This window comes from Mirounga angustirostris, unplaced genomic scaffold (genome assembly GCF_029215605.1).
Source record: "Mirounga angustirostris isolate CCGP_5_RB_7025 unplaced genomic scaffold, mMirAng1.0.hap1 SCAF_10, whole genome shotgun sequence".
Classification (NCBI taxonomy): domain Eukaryota; kingdom Metazoa; phylum Chordata; class Mammalia; order Carnivora; family Phocidae; genus Mirounga; species Mirounga angustirostris.
In genome coordinates this window covers 65,538,610-65,559,084 of record NW_026991718.1, presented here as the reverse complement: position 1 = coordinate 65,559,084, position 20,475 = coordinate 65,538,610, and the positions used below count along the sequence as shown (strand labels likewise).

The 20,475-nt window shown below is 43.1% G+C and overlaps 1 protein-coding gene across 3 annotated transcripts in view; it reads left to right on the top strand.

Annotated features, from left to right (window-relative positions):
* The window catches only part of SPTBN1 (spectrin beta, non-erythrocytic 1), a 195,735-nt gene that overhangs the window by 86,560 nt on the left and 88,700 nt on the right, over nucleotides 1-20,475 (top strand). The gene's annotated exons all lie outside the window — the stretch shown is intronic.

Here is a 20,475-nt window from a genome sequence, read left to right as displayed (position 1 = left end):
AAAAAGGTCTCATAACTGAAAACAGAACTCCTTCCGTTTGGAAGCCCCTGGAATCAGAAGTAGGCCAGGAATGGCTCTGACTAATGTGAAAAAGTGGCCTTCACACAGTGTGTTTCTTATTTTAACGCTTCTCAGTGCCACCAGTGTGGTTCCCATGAGGAGGAAGGAAGGAAGCAGCTCAATCCTAGAATGTGTTCATTGGGAAGGGGAGGGAGGATATATTTCATTCACAGGTTTATTTGTCCTGTGAAAGAGTTGACAGTAATGATACTTTTTTGGAAAACAAGAGGCAGAACAGGACGTGATTTTAAACATTGGCTAGTCTGTGCTGCATTCCTGGGGCAGTTAGCTAAGAAGCTCCATTCCCTCCAGGGAGTGGTTGTATGCCTTTGCTTCATTCTCTTTGAGCTCTTTGAAGGTGGAATTTGCGTTTTTGGGATAATTTTGGGGTGGGGGGCAGGGAGGTAGGGGGAGTTTGCAGATGGTAAAGAGAGGAATGGTGGTGTGTCTGTTATCTTCTGGGTCTCTGCTGGAAGCCCCACAGTTTTAGGTTTTGAGAATTCAGAACACACCTCTAGTAAACATCACTGAGTCTCCCTGCTTCATTGTGTCATACCGTCAAGGAGAAAGCACCCAGTGGTGGATCCTTGATCAGAAAACCTATTACCAACGTCCAGTCAGCCCACTCCTGTAGTCTCAGAAAAAATGCAAAGCCAAGGAGAAGATGTAAGAAGGTGTGGGGAGTAGTGTACTCACAGGCCCACCCATAACAAAAGGCTGTTACCTGAAAGCTTTGAGGATGGTTGTAAAACTGCTCACCGAGAAGGGTGGAGCATACAGGAAATGTCTTAAACTGTCCTCTCTGGATAGAGGAAAATTTAAATTAAAAAAAAATCACCATGCTCCCCTGATATGTTTGCCTGGTTACTGTTTCTCAAGGAAATCCCTTCAAAAGGGGTGGGCTTCACATTTTGTGTGGTAGCCTTTTTTTTTTTTTAAGGACTTTTGCTCCTTAATGTAGCTCCAGATAACTTTTTTATTTCTACATATTGTGGTTTAGGAGTTACACAAGTTTAGTGTTGGTATTTCTATAACAGAAAACCACCCATGTTGAGGAACTGAGAAAGAGTGAATTAACTTTCAGGTATGGTGGATCCCAAGAGAATTACAAACATGGCATTCTCCTTAGTAACAAATGGAACTGATGGCATTTTAAGCAACTTTAGGGAGAATTTTTGCTAAAACCTTTTCCCATCCCTGCCCGCAGTTTGTATTTGTTGTTTTTCCAACCACCACATCTTTGATAATGTATAGATTATATCATCTGATTTAATTTTATACGTACCTCCAAAGCTGCCCCTCCCCCTGCTTTTTTTTTTTTCCTCTTCTGAGTATCATCCTTCCTAGCACTTATAACCCAATATTGATAAACTGGTCCTTTGAATTGATTTTTTTAAATGTGTGTTAAATGAATTTATTCATTTAGCATCTATGTTGAGAGTCCAAGAGTACTGTGATTTTGTGGGAGATATTTCTGCATTTTTGCGGATTTCAAATATTTTCACACTGGATCATAAAAATTTCAAGAGGGCCCAGGGGATGAGATATGATGTTCCAGCTAAGGGAAGTATGATATTAAAATGTATTGGGTCTACTTAGATATAGTAAGCAAATAAGTATGACTTATTTACAGTCTGATTTAGGGGACTGAGATGTAGATTGATGTCTTTCACATTAGTGCTCCTGGCATAAAACAAGAGACAGGACCTTCAGCCTCTGATGGCTTCAGAAGTTAACCACCAACACCCAGCACACCTAACAGACACACCCAGAGTGCATGCTTTGTCTCTTTCTCTGCAAAATTAAGTTACCACCTTCCTCAGAGCCTGTGCATGTACTTTAAAGTTGCATTAGTTTTTTCTTTTTTACGTTAGAGAGAAATGCCAAAACAAAAAACTCAACCTCACATGTTTATAAAAAATGTAGTAACAGGTTTGTGATACCTTTTCTCCAGTTTCAGATCAGCTTAATTCCTTATAGGAGAATATTGCTGCTCTTGTACTCAGAAGCTGTTGCTTGTGCCTAAGGTGTAAACTAAATTCCAGCCCCTTTACTTGGCATTGCACTCTCCCCAAAATGGCCCTACCCCAAGGACTTCCTTTTTGGGCTCTTAATTTCAATCCAATCTTCCAGGTGGGCAGGTTTACAGCTCTTCATAAAATCAAGCCCTGGATTTTGGCTTCATTGTCTGCCTTCTGCCTCAAATGCCCCACCCATCCATTTACCTATAGCAATCATTCCTGTAAATTTTTAAGACTGCTCACATTCCAGTTATTCCAAAAGCTTCTTGTCTCCTCTGTTGGGGTTGGTGGGAAAAAGGTTTCATTGAGTGCTTACCATGTATCAGACATGTTAGTAGGAGCTTTATATATGGTTATCTTCATAACACATCTGTGAGATTTTAAAGATGAGAAGACAAATAGCTTGACCGGGATCACAGGCATTATTGAGCTCAGGCTGCACATTGTGGTTCTCTAACCTTCTCCTCGACTTATAGATACTAATATTATTTTATTTCTGTAATAATGACAATAATAATAACAACAGTAATGAGGTTACATTGTGAAATGGGCACCCTAACCTGATTCCTCTCTCCTGCCTGCCTGCTTCCCAGAGAGCACTGATTCTCTTGGCTCTGGCAGTGGAGTTTTAATGAAGACAGGATCTAGTTGAAAAGCATCAAAATGAACTTCTGCCTTCTTTGCAGCCTAACCCTGACATCTAGCACCTGATATTTCTGGAGAAGGTGCTTTTTCTTAGCTGTTCTGGCTAAATGAACTTGTCCCACTGTCTAGAAAGAGTTACGGAGTAGTCCGTCTTCGGTGGGATGTAGAGGGAGACTACAGAGCAGTTTATTACATGCTATCAGGGTTGGCTTGTTGCCTTTTTTTTTTTTTTTTGGTCCTAGTTTCTTCTCTTAGGGAAAAAATATTGCTGGTCTTGTGCTCACATATTGTGAAGAAAATTTATTCTCAAGTTTTTCAGAACTTGCCAGTTTGTTAGGGTACCTAGATGTTTGTCTTGCATAATGTCTTAAACCTTATAGAAAGAAGATTACTGGGCTTACACCTCCATCTTGTCATGAAGAAAATTTAAAGGTCTTAGATATAAAGTATAAGCCTCCAGTGAAAAGATTTGGTGACAAATGGTAACTCTTATTTGGGGGTGGGGGCCAAGAATTTAAGAGCATTTCTGATTTAATGAAAACATAAAAGATTGGCTTTTTGGTCTGGATACCTGCCAATACTATAGCTTTTCTAAGCCCAGATAACTTTGTGGCACAATCACCAATTTAAAGAAATACAGATATCTTTTGGGGGCGCCTGGGTGGCTCAGTTGGTTGGGCATCTGCCTTCAGCTCGGGTCATGGTCCCCAGGTCCTGGGATCAAGCCCCACATCGGGCTCCCTGCTCACTGGGGCGCCTGCTTCTCCCTCTCTTCCCCACTCATGTGCCCTCTCTTGCTATCTCTGTTTCTCTGTCAAATAAATAAATAAAGATCTTAAAAAATACATATATATATATCTTTTTTTTACCAGTTTACCAGAGTTTCAGCTCACAGTTTTGAAGTTCTTAACAGGTTTGTGAATTAGAATTCTTTTTGAATGATGTAGTAATAATAATAATTACTATTACTATGTGCAGCACTTAACTTTAATATGTATCATCTTGCATAATTAATTAAATGAGATTATTCAAAGTACCTAGTATGGGATCTAGTACATAGTCCTAAATAAGTGTGCATTTATTTAGTATTAATAATAATTCTCGGGTAGATATTCTTATTTTTTTATAGGTAAATAAGTGGATCATTGGGTTAAAATCAATTGGTATGAGGCTACATCTCCAAAATCCAGGTTTTCTGACTGCATATTTGATCTCTTCTAGGATCACAGAGTGTGGGTTAGGTTTGAGCCATAGCACCCGCTCCCTAGATATCATGAATGCTTTCTGGTGGCGTGGAAAATTAATGAGCTCAGGACCGCTCAGATTTCTGGACATGTGGTGTTCTCAGTTTTTGGTGGGCCAGGAACTCTGACAATCAAGGGAATACCGATTCCTTTAGCTTAAATCCAGTGTCTGACTGGGATGTCCATTAAAAGGACTGTTGGAGGCCAGCTAGGAAGAAGAGGAGGTGACGGATTAACTCCATTTGAGGGAAAGAGACCATTTTTCTTAGAGTATTGAAATGGAACTGAATGACCAGACTGCTAAGGAAGCTTTCTGATGACTCTATTCTTGTCACCTCTTCATATGCCTAGGGCCTTTTGGAAAGGGGTCTGCTCCACTGCATCTCCCTCTGTTTTAGTCTCTTTCTTTGGTTTCCTGAACTACCACTCCCCTGCAACTCTTGGGCCTCCCTAAAGCTGGGCCCTAATTAGAGCTCTGTGCAGAAAGTTTTGGGATTTGACTCCATGGTGATTTGGCTCCAGCTGACCTTCCTATCTCCTGCTCCTGATACTCCTTCCTCAACAGTACTCAGGATTCCCTAAACCTACCCTGCATTTTCCTGTCCTTGAGACCCTGCTCTCTAGGTTTCTTGCACCGGGAATTACTTCTTCAGTCAGGATTATTACTTTTGAGTTTCAATTCAGGTGCCACTTAATTCTAAGTATTCCCAGAAGGAGGGGAGGTCAGAATCTCTGCTTGGATTCCCTTCCTGTAAGATTTAAAGTTGAAGCACTTGCTCATTTTGTGATTTTTCACATACTGCTTTTGGTTACCGTTGATTTACCTTTTTGGGTTTTTTTCTACATTTCACAAAGTTTAGGGGCATAAAAACAAAGTCTGATATAACCTGTCTGACACATAGCAGTTACCAAGTCTGTTAAAGAGTAAATAAATGAAATTGTTATTACGGACTACTTTATTGCAGTGGTTCTCAGCAGCATCGGTGTGATCTGGGAATGTGCTAGAAATATAAATTCTCAGGCCAGACTTCTGAAACTCTGGGGTGGGGCCCGGCAGTTGGTGTTTTTATAGCCTGCCAGGTGGCTCTGGTGCACACTCAAGTTTGAGAAATGCTCGCTTATTGGATCATTCCTACAATCTTTGTGATTTGGTGATGGGGAGGGAGGGAGATGGGGAGGAACTGACTGCGTGAATCACTCCTAAATGGGACCAGATATTCTGATTTATTGAGGAATGAAGAGTTGTGAAGAAGTATGTTTAGAATAAAATTAATAGTCGAAAAGGCATTTAATGAGTCAGGAATGGCCTCTCTCCCTTGAAATTAGAGAAGCCATTTAACATCTGCAGGCCTCAGCCATCTCATCTGCCGGAGGTGCTAATTATCTGTCCCAGTTCCCCACCGAATTGGTGGGAAGACCAATCCAGAAAGATCTAAGTTTAAAAAAAAAAAATAGAGAAAAAGATAATAGTATTTTCAGCTTGCGCGGACAGTTCAGTAAGGTGTCTCGTTTAGTTCTGTTTAGGTTCTTAGTGAAGAATCTGTTGCATTTCACTTGAAAAACAGAAATCCCTGCAACTTGGTATCTGGAAGGGAGGCAAGTGGCACCTGGCCATGTCCCTGTCCTGGATATCTGAAGATCTGGGCTGCTTCCTTACCTGAATACCTGTTAGATTTACCGTCAGGGTTGCGTTGAACAGCAAATGCCATAGTCTGTATGATGCTTCCTTGAAAGCATCTGTGTACTATTTAAAATGTCAAGTGTGGGGCGCCTGGGTGGCTCAGTCATTAAGCGTCTGCCTTCGGCTCAGGTCATGATTCCAGGGTCCTGGGATCGAGTCCCACATCAGGCTCCCTGCTCCGCGGGAAGCCTGCTTCTCCCTCTCCCACTCCCCCTGCTGTGTTCGTGCTCTTGCTATCTCTCTCTCTGTCAAATAAATAAATAAAATCTTTAAAAAAAAAAAAAAGTCAAGTGTGGTTATTGTTTCCATCATCGTATTTTCTTTTAAAGAAAACTATATATATGGATGAACTGTAAGAAGTCCAGTATGGCACAGCAGTTTAAATATGGACTTCAGGGTTTGTTTTCCCCTCTTCTGGAACATGACATGAATAGTGACAGAGCTTCAAGTTTTCAGTTCACGATAGCTTTACAGGCATACCTCTGTTCACAGTTGGAATCACACTTGTGCATGTTCGCAAAGTCACCCGGGTAGATCTCAGCCGTTTTTAGATTTTGGTGTCTTTTCTCCCTCTTGCCTGACAAGTTTCTATCAGTTGTTAGGCCGCCAGCTATGTATGAAAAACTAATGACAGATGAAATAAGTGACTTTTGTAAGCACTTTTCTTCAGTAATCTTTGCCAGATTGGCTTAATTAAAACTGGCAGCTGTTAAACCACTTCATGGGTGCAAAGGACTTGCCATTTATTTTATTTTATTTTTTTTTAAGATTTTATTTATTTATTTGACAGAGAGACACAGTGAGAGAGGGAACACCAGCAGGGGGAGAGGGAGAGGGAGAAGCAGGCTTCCTGCTGAGCAGGGAGCCCGATGCAAGGCTCCATCCCAGGACTCTGGGATCATGACCTGAGCCGAAGGCAGACGCTTAACGACTGAGCCACCCAGGCGCCCCAGGACTTGCCATTTAAAAGCTTAGTTGTTGGTCACTAATCTGGGCAACTTTAGAGCAAGAAGAGCCGAAGAAATAAAATAAAACTGATTTTAAAGATATACGGTTTGCTTTTTTGTTCTTTTTGTTTATTCATAAAAAATTGGTGATTGCCTGCTTTTCAATGAGAACTGTCCCCAGTTAGGAAGTGTGTGAGAAGGTGTTCAGCAATGCCGGAAATGCTGGTTGAGCTTACAGAGGAATAGAAGCAAGTGTACAAAAAACTTGTCCAGGTTAGGGACCCAATAGGGAATCAAGAGGTGCGGGACCAGGGTAGGGGGAGTGGAGCGGGTTCAGGGTGGCCAGAGTATTTTATAGAGTGCAGAGCCAGGAAGGGCAGGTTGGAGAGGTTCTAGAAGGATAATTGAAAAGCCAGAGGATGTGTGGTCTTGTAAATCAGGTTAAGGAGTTCAGAGGTAAGTCTCGCTGTGGAAAGCCACTGAAGGATTTTAGACAGGAGAGTGACTTGTTCTGACTTTTTTCTTCCGAAGAAAGGTGTGTCCGACTACATAGTATGATGATTGCTTTAGAGGGTAGTGGTCAAGAGAGAGGCTGGAGACCAGTTGGGAGGCTGTTGAATTTGTGCGGTGACAAACTTAGAAACAGCATAGACTCCTCGAAATTTGAACTGCAAGGTACTTTGAGCCTGGTTACTTAGTGTGGTCTGCAGATGACCTGGGAGTTTGTTAGAAATCTCAAGTCCAGAATCTCAAACCCACCCCGGACCTACTGAGTCAGAACTTAGTTGTAACAAGATCCCTAGGTGGTTTGTATGCACGTTCAAGTGTAAGAAGTGCTGCCTTGGAAATAATCTCTACTTGCCTCCTTACCCCTATGAGCAGAGAGGGAAATAGTCCCAGAAAGGTTATGACCTTCCTGAGGTTTAAAGTTTATGTGGTTTTTTAGGAAGTCCGCAGTAAAGGTAAGATTTTCGTGGTTTTTTTTTTTTTCTTTTAGGTAAACTAGAGCATTTAAAGTAACTATAAAAATACTCTCGTATCTAAATGTATAATAGTTAAAGTTTAGTATTACCCTAGGAGATTACAGGGCTTTAAAAGCATGGTTGGTTAATTCCTAGCTTTGTAAATCTTTGTAGAATTTGGCTGGGATTTTCCTACTTGCTAATCCTGCAGTTTTTGAAATTGGTGCAGTTAAAACAGTTTCTTGTCATTTACCCATTTGGTATATTAATCGAGAATTACAAAATTACAGAATTTTAGCATGGTGTTCTGGGAAGTAGAGTCTTGCTAAGTCCATACTTGCTTTATCACTTCAACCTTTTATATACTCACCTAGCAGTGCTTTGAGGTATGGCTGTAAAAGTGGATTTAAAATACACTAAATATCTGTTACTTGATAAGTGCTCATTTCCTGTGAGTCTGCAGGTGAAGCTTTAAAATTAGTGGGTATTGATTAGATAGGGGAGAAAAAGCACCTGCTGAAACTTGTTGGCTGGAAGTTTTTGCCCCTTCAAGAAGAAAGAAAAGGGATGGGGGAGATAAGTTACTTCTGTTCTCAAGTAGCACCACTCCAGAACCTTCCTGATGGAAAGGGCACAAGTAATGAAAGCAGTAGTAGTCAAGAGGCCACTCAGATGATGTTCTTACCACAGCTGGATTGACGGCCATTATTAATGGGCAAAGTTAAATTTCTAGCTGTTCTTTATATTAGTCCAAAATTATTCTTATATAATAATTATTTCATAGCCAAGTTATGACACCTTCAAAAGAAATAACAGTTTAAGATCCTGCAATCCCCGGGGTGCCTGGGTGGTGCAGTTAGTTAAGTGTCCAACTCTTGGTTTCAGCTCAGGTCATGATCTTGGGGTCCGGGGATTGAGCTCAGGGCTCTGTGTTCAGTGTCAAGTGTCCTGGAGATTCTCTCTCCCCCTGCTTGTGCACTCTCCCTCTCTAAAATAAATAAATAAAATCTTCAAAAAAAAAAAGATCCTGCAATCTGAGCTGATTTAAACCTTTCAATAGTTCTTACCTATATGCATGTATAATTTAACGTTATAATCATTATATAGATTCCGCTTTTTGTTTTGTTTCTGTTTTTTACTTAACATTATATCATAAACTTTCATATGTGGTTATTTCTATGCCTCTTGCCAAATACTGCCAAATTGCTTTCCAGATCAGGGCCATCTTTTTACTAATCCGAGCCTGTTCACTCATCTCTGTGATGAGGGTAATACAACTTTTATGAAGTAAGCTTGTCCTAAGAATAAGTGAGGTTCAGGGCACCGGGGTGGCTCAGTTGGTTAAGCATCTATCTCAGCTCAGGTCTTGATCTCAGGGTCATGAGTTCAAGCCCCATGTTGGGCACCATGCTGGGTGTGGAGCCTACTTTAAAAATAAAAATAATAATAAAAAAGAGTAAGTGAGGTTCTCCACGGGAACTGTCACACTGGCTGGTAAATGGTGGGCCCTCAGTAATCAGTGGCAGCCATTATTACATGTCCTGGTTAAATGGCAAAGCAGGACCCAACAGGGCCCGTCTTTTGGACTTCAGTTAGGTATCTTACCCCACCCCCACCCCTGCAACCTGTTCTGGGTGTGGTTTCCTTCAGTGTGTTAGAAGAGTGGTTTGCCTGAAAATGCACCCAACTGAAACGGCCCCTTTTATGTTCCCCTTTAGAAAGTATCCGAAGCTGACGGCAGCAGTCATTTGAGTCTGATGACTTTTGATGTAGGTTGAAGGTCACAGTGGTGCTGGCTCTAAGTTCATAAAAAGCATCTAGAGCAGTTATGCCAGAGCATCCAGCACTTTGTCAGAACTACTGTAGCCAAACTTATATTAACCACCCTCCATAGATTGGTGAATGCCTCTACTGTGTGTGCTTTTGAAAGGCCTTTCTTAGCCTTTCTCTCTCTCCCCCAACCTTGTTTTCAAGAGGCATAGGGCCTGTAAGTGGCAAATCCAGTAATCACAGTAGCAGGGAGAAACAGGCCAGCCTATATTTGGCTTCACAAAGGCCTTGTGAAAGATCTGGCCTTAAAGTCTCTTTTAATGCTGAAATGATGCAAGTGGAAAGTTAATTTGAGGATCACCGAGGCATGCTTTATTCATGAAGAATGTGAGCAAAACATAAAAAGTCTGCAGGCTCTGTTCTTCTCTGGTGGTAAGGAAATTACATAGGCTGTGTCATTATTTGGGTGAATTTGACCCCCCCCCCCCAGAGTGTAATTGTGATGGAATTTTGGAGTGAGAGCTGTTGTGTAAGTACAGGCTGGTTGGAGTGTGTGTATGTTTTGCCTGAAATCCTTACACAAACCATAGACCTTATTTTGGTGACTCCCATGAGGCGCAGATAGTGGTTATCTCTTGGAATGTGGCCTTGGCTTTTTGAATTAGGTTTTTTGTTTGTTTTTTTCTTTTAAAGAGAAACTTTGAAGGTCTATTTTAATGTATATGAAGTCTTTGAAAGTCAGCCTGGTCTGTTTGAACTGTTAAATGCCAATGAGTTTCTGTAGATCTGTAGTTTGAATGTATAGTAGTTGAGAGGTGAGTACGAGGCAGGTCTAGTGCAGAGTGTGTTTCTGATGCTTGAGAATGGTGTCCTGATTTCTACTGAAGGAGACGTTTATTCCTACAGAGGTTTAAGCGACTCGCTATAAAAAAATTCAGGCTTGCAGTGCTAGAGGGAGATTATGCATTATCTGTGAACAACTGCCAAGCAGATGAAATCCCAGCTGCACAGTGTGGTAGAGACTGGGTGGGAGTGGCAGGGGGAGCAGAGGAGGAAAGCCATCAGAACCTGGCAGGGGTGGTGTGGTGCAGAGGGCCGTCGAGGGCTGCTGGAGGCCGTGTTCAGAGTTAGGACATTTTATCTCAGAAACACAGCCTGGTGGAAAGCACCTGGACCCGGGAGTCACATAAGCCAGCCTGCAAATCCTGACTTCACCAGTGACCTCCCTGGCCCCATTTTCTTGATCTGTTAAAAACTGGGAAAAATAAAGAGCCCTTGGGGTGGCTATAAATCTTAAATTAGTACATCGTATTGCTTGGGTGACAAACTCATCCCAGTTTGAGCACTGGCTGTTCCTTCCACGCAGTCTCCCCAAGTCCCAGGCAAGCTAGAAGATGGGTCGCCATAGTTATGTATGAAAGTGCCAATGACTGGGTATGGAAGACACGGTCTGTGTGTGTTTGCTTATCCCTGTGTGCCTTCCTAGTGCTTGGCACATGAGTAATGAACGAGTAAAGTGAGGAGGGCAGTAACACATATGTAGTTGTTTTAAAGTGAGTTAGCTGCTCTTTCTCCCTGTGGCCTCTCCTCCCCTGAGAAATTTGAGGTGCCCCCTGCCACATAATAAATAATGTGTTGAATGAAAGAGTGAATCACATGATACTGGTTTTCCTCTCTGATGTGGCTAAACCATAACTTCAGGAAGGGTTTATATGGGTCTGTACTTTTTTGATAAAATGAAATTTTGATAGGACCCAAGGGACCTCCCTCATGTAGTCCCTGTAGTCTGCAAGGTGCTGGGGAATTGAACTTTGGTTTGGAGGAGAGAAGGAAGCCCATGGTACCGAAGTACTTGGAGAGATACTAAAGTGCATTAGACATCAGGTTGTCTCTTCTTCCTGTTACTGTTCTTACGTTTTCCCTTTTAGTGAGAATGGGGCAAGAGTAGTTGAACCAGAGCAGCTTAGGGTCACACTAATGTAATCTAGTTACATAGGTAACTGGAAGTAGAAGTGTACCTTGTGAAACTGAAATCTATTCTTCTAGGTGTGGTAGCCATTCATTCAGATTTTTATGTTGTGTGACTGTAAAATGAAGGCAGATTTTCTAACTGCAAATACGTCTTTGCTCACAGTGATGCAGTATGAGTAATGTTTATCTGGAAGCCCGGCAGTTAATAATACTCTGAGCAAATAGAGGCAGGGCCTCAGAAATGTAGATACCAGTTTAATGTGCAAGCTTGGCCTTTTAAACTGAAGAAATAGCCACGAGAAAACTAGTTTTGGTCAAAGGACTGCTTTCCAGCCCTTAGTGGCTTCCAGTCCCCTCCCCACTCCTTAAAAAAAAGAATCTGGTTTTCTTCTGCAAATATATATGATTTCAATTTTGAGACGGGAGGTTATTTTTTCATTCGAAACACAAGGAAGCAATTTTTAAAAGTCCTACTCATTCAGCAGTGGCCTGACTGTAGCCAAGCTTGACTAGGAGTTCTTGGCCACAGAACCACATACCGCAGCCCTTACAAGGTAGTAAATTCAGTTGGCTTTTTGGGAAGGGAGGGGCCTGGAGTTGAGGGAGGAGCCCTGGAGCCCTGGCCTGCTGGGTAGGGTCTGGAGCTGGCTGCCTGTGGGCCTGTTTGTGCTACCCGTGTGCAACGGTCAGATGGGAGGGCGGGTCCAGATACCACTTTAGCCATTGTTGTCATCCAGTGATTCTGAAGTGACCTTTCTTACCTCATCTTCCAATGAGCTCATAGTTGTCTGCAAACATAAGTTATGCTGTGGATTCTTGCTCACTTTTTCTTTGATAAGGAGTTCTTCTGCTCACCAGTTATTTTTAGAAGAGAAAGCCGAGGCACTGGTCATTCGGTGATTTTAGCAGTTGATTTGTGTGTGATCTCTCTTTATCTCCCCTGTCCAGTGGGAATTTGCAGTGTAACTTATTTGCTAAGGTCCGCTGCATTAAAAACCAACAAACAAAACTCCTGTTGGAGTGGGAGAGGTGATCGTTAAATTACTGGTGTTAGTGAACTCCTGTGTAATATTCAGCCTTACGGAGGCCTCTCTGGCCTTCTGCTAGGCACTGAGGTACAACTTCCAAACCTGTCCTCGAGAGGCTCACAAATAGGTCAAGAGACAGGAAAAAAAGGATACAGCTTTTGTGATAAGATTCAAATGGGTGAATAAGGAAGGGGGTGCTTTATACACCTGTGAGATAGAGAACGCCTGCCGTCCTTACTCGTCCCGGGTTGCTTTGAGAATCAGTTACAATAATGTGTGGGAGCACCCCATGAAAAAGACAACTGCCTAATCCAAGAAATTTTTGTGTAGGGAACAAATGGCAAGACTTTCTGTTCTCAGTTTCACTCAGCTGGTCTGGTGTCCACTGACGAAGGAAACCGAGACCTTTTCAGTAACAATTGCCAGTATTTATTGAATACGTTTATGCCTGACTGTGTGCCATTTATCATATGCATTACCTCATTGCAGACTCAGAAGAATGCTAGAGATAGGCACAGATAGTTATCTCTGTTTATGGATGAGAAAAGCAAGGCTTGGAGAGATGAAGTCACTTGCTCAGTGTTACACAGCTAGTGAGCGGTGGGCCTGGCCCTCGCACCTGGCTGTGCGTTCACAGAGCCCCGCTCCGTGCTGCCTCTCTGGAGATGGTTATCTTCCTGGGAGGACCTGGGTGTGGCTAGGTGTGGTGGGAGCGGTTGGACCATGTCTACCAGCAGCCTTCACAGTTTCGTGAGGGTGCTTTGAAGCACCTTCCTCAGCCTTAGCTCCTCAGAAAGCATCCTCCCCCGTGGGTGTGGGATTTATGATGTGGTTTCCTTCCTCCTGCCTCTGGAGGTCGGCTCTTCTCCCCAGGGTCAGAAGCCCATAGGTGGCTGAGAATGTGCTTCTGCGCTGGAGTCAGTCATGCCCGCCTTGTGTTCAGGATGGGTCATGCCGGTGTCACCATGTGGTAAGCCAGTGGCGCTGTGAGGGCGTGAGCGGTGCAGTCTGGTTTGGAATCAGAGGTCACACCCTTGCCACCCCATTGCTCACGAGTCCACTGATAACCTGTGATGTCAGAGTTCACCCACAAGCTTCTTTCTCCTGCACTGAATGTAACTTAAAAAAAAAGAAAAGAAAAGAAAGGGCTTTTGTGGGATTCCCAGCAAGGGCCAGATATGAACCAGGTGCTTTCACGTATGTATTCAGTGTGTGTGGGTGTATTTATATATATATATATATATATATATATTCAGTAGCCTTGTGAGGTAGGTGGTGTCACATCTGCCTTGAGGATCCCAAGGGTGAAATGAGGTGGCATGGTTGCTTAGCAAGTGACACATGGGTGACTTCGCAAAATTCTGCAACAAGAAGAGGCCATTTTCAACATTTCTTTGAAATTAAAGTATGTATTTTTTCTATATATATAGAGGTAGATAGCAAGGCAGAGTGTACATATCTATCAACACCTGGGTAGAAACTTTAATTTCGTTTAAACTTTGTTTGAAACACATGTATTTAATTATTATTAGGGATTCAGCCAAATTGATAGGTGTTTTAAAGTGTCGCATTTAACCAAGCAACAAATTGAATACGCAGATTAAAAATGAAAGGCTTACCAATCAGGTTTCTCAAGTATTGATTTCTGATAAAACTGCATGCTACTGATGAGTAAATCCTTCCATTTAAAACAATGTAGTCTGCTAATTTGCTTATCCTTGATATTGCGAGGGGCGTGACATTGCTGGGAGGGGTAATGCAGCTGCCTATCTTGAAGGTCGGAGCTGACATCCACCCACATTTGGATAGTGTTTGGTAAATGCATTAGGGTATTTGGGAAGATGTTGAGCCATGTAATAGCCCAAATTCAGGTGTTAGTAATCCTTGGTCTTTTTTAATACAGCTATGGAGATGCATATAGATAGGACCCAGTGCTAGTACTTCGAGGGCTTTGGATTTTGAGTTGTTAGAGATAAAAACAAAACAAAACAAAACAAAAACCTGCAGCCAGAAATCTCTTGTGATGCGGTGATGTGGGGACTCAGTGACAGTCCATCTGTATGACAGCTCAACTCTAAGGTAGCAGGGACTCATTTGAATCTGTCCACAAACCTTTGAACCGAAAGGAGAGGGAAAATAATGTTTACATACATTTGGAAAACTGGGTCCCAACTTGCCACTGCTTAGGCAGTTATGCACACCCTGTCTGTCTGCCTTTCTCCTGGGTGAGACAGGAATTGACCGGTAGCATCAGGAAACATGTTTGGGTCGGTACTTAGGGCAGCTTCCAGAACCTAGTTCAGTTTAGGTTATGGCAGCGGAGTTAGAGGGGAAGCTGTGTAATGACGTTGGTCTGTGTTTTATCTTGGTGCCACTGAGATCTGCCTCTCACCTTTCTGCTGCTGCGTGGCTCAGTTAGTGACTGAAAGCTGGAACATTGATGGGAGGGGAGGTGTGTGTAGGCCCAGGAAGATAGCTTTTGGCTCTAGTTGTTGCTTCAATTTCTTTACTTAGGTAGTAAGAATTGTTATCCAGAACTTGACCTCAAAACTCAGCTGGCATAACCTGGAAGCCACTTGCTTATAATGCGCTCTAGTTGATGCACAGTTACAGACTGGCTGTTGGGGTAGAGTAGCACGTGCCTACTAAGTAATGAAGAGTATCAGCTGTGGAGGAAGGCAGGATCAAGTTTTAGAACACGCTTACAGCTCTAACATCGCTGAAGGAGCCATCCTATCCATCCACCTGTTTAATCAACAATTCAGCAAGCACTCGGGTGCCATGGTGAGCAAGTTAAGATGCCAAGCACTCTAAAAACACAGGTGTAAGAAAGTCACTGCCTTCTAAAAGGGAATACTGGATAGAAAGTGGCAGGTGTTCTAAGATATGCACATGACATCCCTAGGTTGTGAGATGTGAGAGAGACTTTTGGAGTTGACATTTGAGCTGCAACTTTAAGTAGGACCAGAATTAGATAATGAAAGTGGTGGGTGCTTGGGGGTGGGCATGGAACATGACCTGAGAAAGCCACAAAAGCAGTGAGGCATGTTGGGAAAATGGCTAGACATCTGCCTAGGATGTGATATATATTTTTTTTTTCCCTTCCATTTCACTTGTTAATGATTATTAGTAGTAGTTGGGGTTTTGGCCTCCTTTTTTGTTAGCCAGCATCCAGCTAATGTTGGCACAGGTACAGGGAATCAGGTGCTTAGCAGCTGATGATGGGTAAAATGACCTCGCACAAGTGACGTGCACCTTATTTCTCTCACGTGGTAGAAAGGGCTGTTAGATCATCATCTGATACAGACGCGAAGGCTCCTGCAAATAAATGTATGCAGGGTATTACTAGTAGTACCAGTAACCAGTGGTAACTGATTTCACCGAATACCCCTGCAAGGCTTTGCTGGGTAGGTGCCCACTGCTAAAAAAAAAAAAAACCAAAAAACAAACCCACAAGCATTTCTGGCTTCTGTGTCCTCTGGGCTCACAAAATCAGTCCTGTTGGGAAACTAACAGGCTACTGAGGAGAAGGAGAGCAAAAGAAAAGCTATATCTTCATGCAGAGGGAAGGAAAAAATGGGTCCCTACTTTAAACTCCACCCCGGTGGTGGTAATAGTAATACAGCTAAAGGTTCTTGATACTTGTCCTCATGCACCTTTCTAAGTACTTTGCATGTATTGATTCATATGCTTCCTGCCGCATCCCTATTAGAAAAGAGTTATCTCCATTTTGGAAATGAGGAAACTGGGGTACAAAGGATGCTTTTGCCCAAGGACACTTAGCCAGGAAGTGGTGGAGTTGGGATTCCAGCCTAGACTGCCTGGCCTGGACACGGAAGCCTCCACCAGTTTGCCATGCTGCCTCTCAGGAGCATTTCTCTCATGGTGATTGAGGCCCAAGCTTTTGTAGATCTCAGGTTAGCATTTTGTTAGGACTTCACAGCCTTGATTTGGTGGAAGCGACTGTCCAGAAGTGGAGAGTCCTGATGCTGCTCCAACCGTAATGGGTTTGTTGAGACTTTCACTCCGAATTGGTGGGGATAGTGAAGGGCAGCATGGTAAATGCAGGGTAAACTTCAAGGCTTGCCTAGTCCTGGGAGTCTTCATTCCCTTTTCTTTGATGGTTGGTTTGCTCTGGTAATGCTGGCAGAATAAGAGGGACTCAGCTGACCATGCAGGCTTCTTGATCCTAACCCTTCTCCCCATCAGCGGTACAGGTTGTCACCATGTGACATACCCAACACTCGCCACTTCCATTTCAGCAGTATTGGGTTTTTGTTGTTGAAACATTTTGGTTTTTGTAGTGGTGTTTTGTTTTGCCTGGTATTTTGCCGGTGTACAACATTATTTGTAAGAAGACTTGGAGAGCCTGGAGTGAAGGGTAGTAGTGTTTTGGAGTTAAAGATGCGATGCTCACTTCTGTGGCATCGGCTACACAGAAGGGAAGCCTGGGGCAGTTTTCAGTGGTGACAGCATTACCTCGGAACATGGAGTTGGGCCAGAACCCACGTTTTAAGTTTACATTCTTGGAGTGTGCTGATTTTTCTTCACTTTAAACATTTTCAGCCGGTGGAGCATTTGTTGGTGCGTTTAGGCCAAGTTACTTTTATTCTGCCTGCTTCCAATGCTGCTGTCGAGTAAAAGGGAAGACTTCCAGTTGCTTATTTGTATTTTGTTTTCAGGCCCCCTTTTGAGTTTCCCTAGAGCAGATGTAAAAGTAGTTTTTAGGAGGAGCACCAGTCCATCCTTATTTGTTGTTATGCTCTAAAACTGCAGGCTTGGTTTTGTTTGCTGTCCATTGTGTTGTAAATTTGGCGTAAGAGGAGCAAGAGATTTATGCTTATTGCATAGAGTTCTCCCCACCCCCCCAGTTCCAGAAGTGATTTAATTTGGTCCAGGCAAGTGTCTCCTGGTGATTTTTTTTTTTAAGATTTTATTTATGTATTTGACAGCGAGCGAGAGCAGGAACACAAGCGGGGGAGTGTGAGAGGGAGAAGCAGGCTTCCTGCGGAGCAGGGAGCCCAATGCAATGTGGGGCTCCATCCCAGGATCCTGGGATCATGACCTGAGCCGAAGGCAGACGCTTAACAACTGAGCCACCCAGGCGCCCCTCCTGGTGATCATTGTGTTTGTGATGGTTATTCTGCTGCTTGCACAGTCTGGAATCACAAGGCTCCTGTTAGGACCATTGGGTTGGTGAACACTGGGTTTGTTCTCTCTCTTCTTTGGCCTTTAACATCTTTCTTTGGAAGGTCTGACAATTGCAGTACTGAAAGGTGCCATGTCAGTGCTGCCTATCTGTTTTTTTCCCGCAAGAAATGCTCTTTTGATGGTGCTATAGAGAAGCCCTCTTACATGACATATGTGTTGTGAACTCACATTTTGATCTCTTTTGAGAATACACCTTATTTTATGGATTTCTATAGTTTAAGTGATCTCTTTTACCTTTTCTCTGAGATGCAACATACTTAAAATGTAGAAGGAGCTATAACAAGCGTATAGTCAGGATGGATTCCATTCATCGTGTGATACCCCACAGGTGTAAAGAGTGACACCCAAGACGAGAGAATACAGTACCACGTTATCAGCTGCTGTTGTTTTTAGGATTGATTCTGTGGAGATGACAGCAAGTATGTGGCCATTGTATGGGTAAGCTATGTAATATCACAAACCAAGACATTTCTGAAAACACCTGATCCCCAGTGAGGGTTGCTTCATGTCTGTACAGTAGGAACAGCATAGCAAGCAGGGAAATCGTTAGCTGTCTCAATACCAAAACTATGCACGGACCAGATCCTCACTTAGCTGGGGCACATGGCTGAACACTGGGCATTTCAATGAGTCTGAGTGTTGCGGTTTGGTCCTGCTTTTGGATTGGGAAGATCTGCTGTGTGGAGTTCTGAAAAGTACCTTTATGAGTTCCAGTAACTCCTGACTCTTGGCCTTGGGGTTTAGGTAGAACGTAAGTCTTAAAGCTTTGATGAGAATGTAGGAACCGGTTCTAGCCAAATGCATTGACTAAAATGATTGTTTGTCAGGTCTTATGAGAAAGTACCATGTGACAGCAAGGTCCTAAAACTGTAAAAGTAAATAGCCATCAGCAGTTAACTGTATTTACTTTGGAGACAGGTTATAAGCCCAAATCTCTATGCTGAACTTGAATGAGTGTTTCTTTTCTCCTCTCCTGGGGTAAAAGCTGATGAGAACTGCTCTCTGGTATTGCTAGGACAAACCTGTGTGACCTTCTTTATGTAAATGACTAACAGGGGAATATTTTCATTTACTTCAAAGCCATGTATGAAAGAGTTGCAGACTGGGCCTGATAGCCTCTGGCCCCTGTGGGGGGAGGGAAGCCAAAGCTGAAAAAATTCAAGCTTCCGAGTGGTTCGATAGAACCCCAGCAAATCCTCTTCATGACAGTGGTGGCTCTAAGGCTATTTTTCTTTGAAGTAATACCCCCTGTGAGAGTTACTCTGGGGTGACTTTTTTGCTCCATAAGGAGTAGATTTTATTTCTTGGTGCTGTGCAGAGTGGTGGTTACAGATAGAAAGAACTATGTGTGAAACTAAAAAAGCATCTGAAACTTTCAGGAAACCAGTAACATTTAGAGGCTTCTGGCCCGCTTTGGCTGGGCACCTTTCATTTTAAATGCCCACCTTGGCTCTTCACAGTGTGTGTCTTGAATAAATAGAGGACAGATTTACCCATATTACTGGGAATGCCGCTTGAAGCATAGGCCTTGTGAATTGGGATGATCAGTAGTATTGCTGTCCTCTGCTTATTTGTGTGTCTGGGGCAATGGGGTGGGTGTGGTAATCCCCGGATATTCTGATTCTCACTCTTAGCCAAAGAGTCTTCCCTCCCTCCCTCCTTGTTTGACCGAATGAGAAATGTATTGCCAGGAGCGAGTTAATTCTCAAAGGATTTGGGTTCTTACCGTACATGTCCCAAAGTACCAGGCCTAGAGGGGGTGAAGATGAGATGCACACATAACAAATATAATGGTAGTACACGTGTAGGGTACGTGTAGGGTGGAAAGCAGGGGAGTTGTCCGTAGTCACTAAGTGCTTCTCCTTCATGACTGATAACCCTTTTTAATATTCTTAGTGTTGGGGAGGAAGGGATGCTCTGAATTGAGAATTCCCAGGAAGGGCTTCAGTGAGATGTAAGACGGTGACTGTCCAGCTTGCCCAGGACATGGGCTTCCTTTGGTGTTAACCAGTTGGTGTTGCTTTCCAGGGGATCGTGGCTGGCACTGAGCTGCCACCGTGCCTCTGGGCTCCCATAGTTACCCCTCAGCTGGCGAGCCAACCCTTGGGTGGCACAGCATTCGTGGGTTTTTTTTTTTTTCCCCCTTTCTCCTTTGGGACCACTTGGAGGCCTTTCAGGGATTTTCCTGGGGGTATAGCCCCACGGGTTGAAAAAACTGTTCAAGGCCTGAGCTTATAACAAGAGTAAAACCCTTTTTCCCTTGTCATTACTGCTGCTTCCTTACTGACTAATTAGCCAGCTGCTGCAGGTCTCATTAAACTTCATTAATCCTAAGCATCTGTCTATAGGAACTGCCTCAAGATAAAGAGAGGAAACTCAGCTAAACGTTTTTGTTGCTGCTAATTACCCCAAGCTATACTTTTTATTAACTAATGACTCTGCTTACTTCCAAACGGAATGAGGACCTTTCCCCGTGCCAGACAACGGGCATTTCACTCCCCGCTGGCTGCACTACACCGCTCTGTGGTTTGGTGTATGGGATACCTGTAATTACCAGGGCTGAGAATAGGATGGCTCTGGAAGCCTGGTTTTGGGTAACCTCAACCATTCAAAGCTTTCAATCAATAATTGATTTTTTTTAAACAGATGCATACTTTAAATTATCTCATGTGTTTGTTAAAATACATGATGGCAGACAATTACAAAGCTAGTTTTCTTGATTCACTGGTTCCAGAGCCTAAGGAATAATTTTAATGGAGGTTAGGATGGGAGTTGGATATTTCTATGTTGTAACTAAAGGTGACATTTGAAAAGGAAAGTGTTGATCTTCGGTTTGGATTGGAGGTGACCGAAAGCAAAGGAGTCCTTGTTGGTACTCCTCATGGGTGTCAGGCGGGGCAGAGACGTATACTTCCCTTGTGGGGACTTGGTGAGA